We start from the raw sequence: 8,137 nt of genomic DNA, 5'->3' as shown, positions 1-8,137 counted from the left end.
TATTTATTTTATTTTGTTTCTACTTAGAACAAAATACTTATTGTTGCTATTTTTTCCAGTTTTTTTTTGTTTTGTTTTCTGCATTATTTATTTTCTTTTGTTTTTTGCTTTATTTTTTTATTCTTTTTGCTTTTAGTTTTAGAAAAATTATAAACTTTCTGTTAGTGCCATTAGTTTTCAAATTTGAATAGTTAAAATTTGAATTCTTTGCAAGTTGTTTGAAGCACAAGTTTGTGATTAACTTACTAAAAAATGAGAATAGATGCGTTTATAGAGAAAATTCAACCTAAATTCCTAGTAAATTTCTATGAATTTCAGAGAAATTCACTATGAATTTAGGTTAAACTTTTCTCTATTAGGGCATCTATTTTCACTTTGAGAGGAGCTCAACAAGGCAGAGAGGGAAGGGCTTATAAACCGGTGTGAGCCCCCTTCGGTTGGCGAGGTGGGACTAAACTCTGCTCGCAACGAGGACCAACCCTTTATTCCCGGTTTGTGGCACAAACCGGGACTAATGGTCATGGGCCAGGGGCGAGGAGAAAAATTATAAACTTTCTGTTAGTGCCATTATTTTAGAAAGTTGAAAGTTGAAAATTGGCATGGGCCAGGGACTAATGGTCATGGTATTACGAGGGCCGAACCATAAGACATGAAAGCATTTCAAATGAACTCTGAAAAAGTTAAAAGTTGGCATGGTATCATAATTTCACCCACATAGCATGTGCATGTACAAAACGGACAATGGTAGCATGTTCGTGTGTTACAAAGTTGGCATGGTATCATCATAATAGTTGCGGGAGAAAGTCTTCACTTTTTCTTCGCTTGTGTCATTTGCTTATTGCGCCGTAACCATGGATAGTCTTCATTGTTTATCAGGATGCTTGGGTCAGCCTTGACATTGAAGGGAGGAATTTCATGAAACTTTTCATAATCTTCAGACATGTCTATCTTGCCGTCCACTCCCAGGATGTCCCTTTTTTGTGAAAGAACAATGTGGCGCTTTGGCTCATCGCATGATGTATTCGCTTCCTTATCTTTTCTTTTTCTTGGTTTGGTAGACATGTCCTTCACATAGATAACCTGTGCCACATCATTGGCTAGGACGAACGGTTCGTCAGATCCACTGTTGTCATTCCGTACTGTGGGTCTACCTGTACCCCGCCGCCTAACAGATTGACCCATTTGCACTTAAACAGAGGGACCATAAAATCAGGTTCATAGTCAAGTTCCCATATGTCCACTATGTAACCATAATATGTGTCCTTTCCGCTCTCGGTTGCTGCATCAAAGCGGACACCGCTGTTTTGGTTGGTGCTCTTTTGATCTTGGGCGATCGTGTAAAATGTATTCCCATTTATCTCGTATCCTTTGTAAGTCAATACAGTCAAAGATGGTCCCCTGGACAACAAGTACAACTCACCACAAACAGTGTTGTCACCTCTAAGACGTGTTTCCAACCAACTGCTGAAAGTCCTGATGTGTTCACATGTAATCCAGTCGTCGCACTGCTCTGGGTGTTTGGAGCGCAGACTGTTCTTGTGTTCATCGACATACGGGGTCACCAAGGTAGAGTTCTGTAGAACTGTGTAGTGTGCTTGAGACCAAGAATATCCGTCCCTGCATATTATTGAGTCTCTTACAAGAGTGCCTTTTCCAGTCAGTCTCCCCTCATACCGCGATTTAGGGAGACCTATCTTCTTAAGGCCAGGAATGAAGTCAACACAAAACCCAATAACATCCTCTGTTTGATGGCCCATGGAGATGCTTCCTTCTGGTCTAGCGCGGTTACGGACATATTTCTTTAGGACTCCCATGAACCTCTCAAAGGGGAACATATTGTGTAGAAATACGGGCCCCAGGATGACAATCTCGTCGACTAGATGAACTAGGACGTGCGTCATGATATTGAAGAAGGATGGTGGGAACACCAGCTCGAAACTGATAAGACATTGCGCCACATCACTCCTTAGCCTTGGTACGATTTCTGGATCGATCACCTTTTGAGAGATTGCATTGAGGAATGCACATAGCTTCACAATGGCTAATCGGACGTTTTCCGGTAGAAGCCCCCTCAATGCAACCGGAAGCAGTTGCGTCATAATCACGTGGTAGTCATGAGAGTTTAGGTTCTGAAACTTTTTCTCTGGCATATTTATTATTCCCTTTATATTTGACGAGAAGCCAGTCGTGACCTTCATACTAAGCAGGCATTCAAAGAAGATTTCTTTCTCTTCTTTTGTAAGAGCGTAGCTGGCAGGACCTTTATACTACTTCGGAGGCTTGCCGTCTTTTTCGTGCAAACGTTGCAGGTCCTCCCGTGCCTCAGGTGTATCTTTTGTCTTCCCATACACGCCCAAGAAGCCTAGCAGGTTCACTCAAAGGTTCTTCGTCACGTGCATCACGTCGACTGAGGAGCGGACCTCTAGGTCTTTCCAGTAGAGTAGGTCCAAAAATATAGATTTCTTCTCCCACATGGGTGCGTGTCCCTCAGCGTCATTCGGAACAGCTAGTCCACCGAGACCCTTTCCAAAGATTACGTAGTGTAAATCATTGACCATAGCAAGTACGTGATCACCGGTACGCATGGCGGGCTTCTTCCGGTGATCTGCCTCGCCTTTGAAATGCTTGCCTTTCTTTCGACATTGATGGTTGGTCGGAAGAAATCGATGATGGCCCAGGTACACATTCTTCCTGCATTTGTCCAGGTATATACTTTCAGTGTCATCTAAACAGGGCGTGCATGTGTGGTATCCTTTGTTTGTCTGTCCTGAAAGGTTACTGAGAGCGGGCCAATCGTTGATGGTCACGAACAGCAACGCCTTAAGGTTAAATTCCTCCTATCTGTGCTCATCTCACGTACGTACACCGTTTCCATTCCACAGCTGTAAAAGTTCTTCAACTAATGACTTTTGGTACTCATCAATTTCATTGCCGGGTTGCTTAGGGCCTTGGATGAGAATTGGCATCATAATGAACTTCCGCTTCATGCACATCCAAGGAATAAGGTTATACAAATATAGAGTCACAGGCCAGGTGCTGTGATTGCTGCTCTGCTCCCCGAAAGGATTAATGCCATCCGTGCTTAAAGCAAACCATACATTCCTTGGATCCTTTGCAAACTCATCCCAATACTTTATCTCGATTTTTCTCCACTGCGACCCGTCAGCGGGTGCTCTCAACTTCCCATCTTTCTTTCGGTTCTCACTGTGCCATCGCATCAACTTGGCATGCTCTTCGTTTCTGAACAGACGTTTCAACCGTGGTATTATAGGAGCATACCACATCACCTTCGCAGGAACCCTCTTCCTGGGGGGCTCGCCGTCAACATCACCAGGGTCATCTCGTCTAATCTTATACCGCAATGCACCGCATACTGGGCATGCGTTCAGATCCTTGTATGCACCGCGGTAGAGGATACAGTCATTAGGGCATGCATGTATCTTCTTCACCTCCAATCCTAGAGGGCATACGACCTTCTTTACTGCGTATGTACTGTCGAGCAATTCGTTATCCTTTGGAAGCTTCTTCTTCAATATTTTCAGTAGTTTCTTAAATCCTTTGTCAGCCACAGCATTCTCTGCCTTCCACTGCAGCAATTCCAGTATGGTACCGAGCTTTGTGTTGCCATCTTCGTAATTGGGGTATAACCATTTTTTGTGATCCTCTAACATGCGATCGAACTTCAACTTCTCCTTTTGAATTTTGCATTGCGTCCTTGCATCGACAATGACCCGGCGGAGATCATCATCATCGGGCACATCGTCTGGTTCCTCTTAATCTTCAGCAGCTTCACCCGTTGCAGCATCATTGGGCACATCGTTTGGTTCCTCTTGATCTTCACCAGCTCCCCCCGTTGCAGCATCACTGTATTCAGGGGGCACATAGTTGTCATCGTACTCTTCTTCTTCTCTGTCTTCCATCATAACCCCTATTTCTCCGTGTCTCGTCCAAACATTATAGTGTGGCATGAAACCCTTATAAAGCAGGTGGGAGTGAAGGATTTTCCGGTTAGAGTAAGACCTCGTATTCCCACATTCAGTGCATGGTCAACACATAAAACCATTCTGCTTATTTGCCTCAGCCGCATCGAGAAACTCATGCACGCCCTTAATGTACACGCGGGTGTGTCTGTCATCGTACATCCATTGCCAGTTCATCTGCGTGCATTATATATAATTAAGTGCCCAAATTAATAGAAGTTCATCATCACATTAAAACCAAAGTGCATACATAATTTTCATCTAACAACATATAGCTCTCCAGAGCATCTAATTAATTAAACCATACATTGAAACTATGTAAAACATTTCAATGCAAAAATAAATGCGATCATAATCGCAACCAAGGTAACAATTGATCCAATGGCATAATGATACCAAGTCTCGGTATGAATGGCATATTTTCTAATCTTTCTAATCTTCAAGCGCATTGCATCCATCTTGATCTTGTGATCATCGACGACATCCGCAACATGCAACTCCAATATCATCTTCTCCTCCTCATTTTTTTTATTTTTTCCTTCAACAAATTGTTTTCTTCTTCAACTAAATTTAACCTCCCGACAATAGGGTCGGTTGGCATTTCCAATTCACATACATCCTACATAAATAAAATCTATGTCACGTTGGTCGGCATAATTTTCATAAACAATAAACGAATCAATAGTTATAAAGATAATATATATACCACATCCGAATCATAGACAGGACGAGGACCGACGGGGGCGGATACCAAAACCATCGCACTATATAAGATGCAATAATAAAAGTAAAAAAATAATACAAGTATCTATGTAAACATACAAGTAAGAATATTTTTCCTTTCAGAAAGAAGATAAGAACAAGAGGCTCACCACGGTGGTGCCGGCGATGAGCTCGGCGCGGGTGATCGACGGCGGTGAAGACAGGGACGGGGCGTGACGGACCGCTAAACCTAGACAAATATTATGGAAAATGGAGTTTGGAGGTCGAGCTTGAAGAGGATAAAGCTTAAGTAGTGTGGCTCGGGCATTCCATCGAACACCTTGTGTGCATAGGAGGTGAGCTAAAGCACCACCAAGCCCTCTCCCCCTCGGCCAGAGAAAAACAAAGCACTGGGGTGCTCTGCTCGCGAGCGAGGGGTATATATAGGCAGCTCATTGGTCCCGGTTGGTGACATGAGCAGGGACTAAAGGGGAGCCTTTGGTCCCGGTTCAAGCCACGAACCGGGAGCAATGGTGGTGGGCCAGGAGCGAGGCCCATTGGTCCCGATTCATCTCACCAACCGGGACCAAAAGGTTCAGATGAACCGGGACCAATGGCCCACGTGGCCCGGCCGGCCCCCTGGGGTCACGAACCGGGACCAATGCCCACATTGGCCCGGTTTTGGACTGAACCGGGACTAATGGTCTGACCCGGCCTGGACCAAAGCCCTGTTTTCTACTGCCATCGTCTTCGGAACACACGGATCACCCATGCAGTTCTTCTTCACTTGATACTTCGCCTTGATCGCCATTATTGCAGAAGCTGCAGTTAATCGCATTGTAATTTCAGTACCACAAAAGATGTGCTTACCCATACAGCTAGCTCATTGACGCACGCACATACATACCATCCTGGGAGTCCGTGCCAAGGTTGGTGGTGGGGATGAGGGAGAAGATCTCGGCCGCGTTGATGATAGGCGGCAACGTCGAGTTAGCTGTGGCGTTGATGGAGATTGTGTAGTTGCTGCGACGGATGAAGGGGGCGCTGTTGTAGAGGACGGCATCGGAGATGCGATCCGGCGTGAAATTGCTTGTATACAAAAACAACGGCTTGTCGTTGAGGGTGATGTTCAGCTGGCGAATGGGCGTTGTTGGGTAGGACCTCTAGCTCGGCAAAGTGCAGGATGGCGACGTACCCAGGGGACGGGTCGTTGGGAGTGGGCACGGGGTACCATGTGAACTCTAAGTTCGCAGAGGTGTTCCGGGGCTTGATCGCCGTCTTTAACACCGCAGTGGGGGCCTCGAATAAGTCTTCATTGTCTATGTTCTGCACCATGCTGGTCATTGATATCTCGGCCCAGGTCACCGTGTCGACGAAAGGGATCCATATCCGGTCGTGTGGATCATCAGGGTACCTGACGATGGCGTTCTTGTCAGTCAGGCCGAAGTTGAGCCTGTTGAAAAGAACCAGCCCCTGCGCAGCGGTCACCTGTGGGTAGAGCGTCCTCTTCAGCGGCCTCAGGTCTAGGCTAGATATGAAGGGCGTCCCAGTGCCGGTGTTAACCAGGCAAACCTGCACGAAGTCGTTTGGCACAAAAATGATGGCCTCCACTGATATCGTTGTCGCTGAGCTTGAGAAGTTCACTGTGTGCCAGTAGTTGACCCCTATATGAAAGGTCGAACATTGGCGGTTTGTCGAGGCCATCGTAGTTGCCGTACATGAACTTCCCCCGGATGAGGTACTTGAGCCCAGGCATGAGGGAGCGGAGCGTGTAGCAGTTCCGTGTGCCAGCTGTGAAGCTGCGCAGGCTGTACCAGCTCTTGGCCAAGGATGAACTGACGTTAGTGACGTACTCAGGAGAGATAATGTGGTTCGTGCCGGCGTCGACGAAGCCAGCGTCGGGGGCATACGAGAGCTTGGTGGTGTTGTCCACGAAGCCCATCTCCTCTGAGAGGCCACAATCTATGCTTATGAATCCTACATTGCATAACAGTTGCACGCGTTCAGTCCACTCGCTGTGACTTTTGGCCACATGCTATAACAGTGCTCCACGAGCCACCATGCGTACGCACCTTTGTTGTCCGGCTGAGCGCGAGCTTCAAGCATGCCACCTGCGGCAGCGATGCAGAGAAGAAGCAGCAACCACCGTGTCGCGGCCATTGTTCGCTGCTGGGTTGATTGCTCCATTGCACATGCAAGCAACTAATGGACCGTGATATATGGCGGACATAGTTTGTCAAGAGATAATATGTTATGTTGCTCCAGAAAAAATATGTTCGATTCCATAGGCGCTCCATCCATCTATATAAAAGCTGTACTCGGTCAATAACTAAGTAATGTACAGCCTCAACTTAATATCACAATGATTATCGCACAACTTAGCATGAATGAAGCGCTAAGTAAGTGACTGGCCCGTGGGCCCTTCTCTAGCCTTGGCTGGCCACTTGGTTTAGGAAACTGTGAACAATATGGTTGTCAAGTTGACTTTCCTTCGAATGTATTAACGTCATTGTTGGCCACAAACTTGGCCGGGGCCATGGCCATGCCCCCCTCTTCAACCTGACATCTGCAAGTAGAGCCTGAAATTGACCACTGGAGATTTCGACGTAGCTCGTGATGGTGGGGAAACAACGAAGAAGGATGAATGGATAATACATGAAGATTTTGATTTTGTTCTCACCCAGACTGCTCTTAATAGCGGGAAAGGAGTCGATCTATCTGGCTAGCTTTGGTGGTGGTGGACTTGCCCCACAACAGAACCATGAGCACATGAAGATTTTGATTTTGTTCTCAAGAGCCAAGGACCACACTCTCAACTCTGCTCAGTTTTTTTTTCCACCTTTGCTATCTTTCAGCTACGTGATTTTGGTCCGGTGTCCTTCAAACTTTTTTGTCCATTATATTCCATCAAATCAAACTCGCGTGCATCTGGTGAGTTCTGTGTCACTTACTGGTTTGTACAATACAAAAATTCGAAAATCTGCCTGATACCGAAATGAAAATCATCAAGACATCGATTAGAGACGCCTTCTTTTTGTTAAAAAAATTCTGAGCCCAAGTCCGGACAGCTCTCCGTTTGGATCCATCCGATCAAACTGATCAATTCGTGCTCTTGAGACCTGGAGAAAACCGAGAAGATAGAGGATCAAAGAGGTGCCATGCCACCTTCTCGTCGCTCTTCCCCTCCGCCAGCCCCAGCCTATCCACACGCTGTTGCCTTGTCGCCGCCGCGCCGCCTAGTGCCCCCTGCACGTGACGGCACCTTTTGCGATGCGCGAAGGGCCATACCAGACCAACACCCCCACTACGGTACGATGCATAGAGAGTATTACTAGTTCCCGCCGTTAATCTAAGCTAATGCAAGCTGTACAATGTCACATAATCGAATGTCAAAAGCTATGAAGCATAGGATAGTCACAGATATCACAGGCATGAACTGAACATCGTGACAACCG

At 46.3% G+C, this 8,137-nt stretch overlaps 1 pseudogene; it reads right to left on the bottom strand.

Moving 5' to 3' along the window:
- The window catches only part of LOC119354858, a 21,404-nt pseudogene extending 14,535 nt beyond the window's left edge, over positions 1–6,869 (bottom strand).
- Between the last annotated feature and the right edge of the window lie 1,268 nt (positions 6,870–8,137).

The sequence above is a fragment of the Triticum dicoccoides genome, chromosome 1A (assembly GCF_002162155.2).
Source record: "Triticum dicoccoides isolate Atlit2015 ecotype Zavitan chromosome 1A, WEW_v2.0, whole genome shotgun sequence".
Classification (NCBI taxonomy): domain Eukaryota; kingdom Viridiplantae; phylum Streptophyta; class Magnoliopsida; order Poales; family Poaceae; genus Triticum; species Triticum dicoccoides.
The sequence above is the reverse complement of the archived record's forward strand: the minus strand, read 5'-3'. Positions and strand labels throughout refer to the sequence as shown.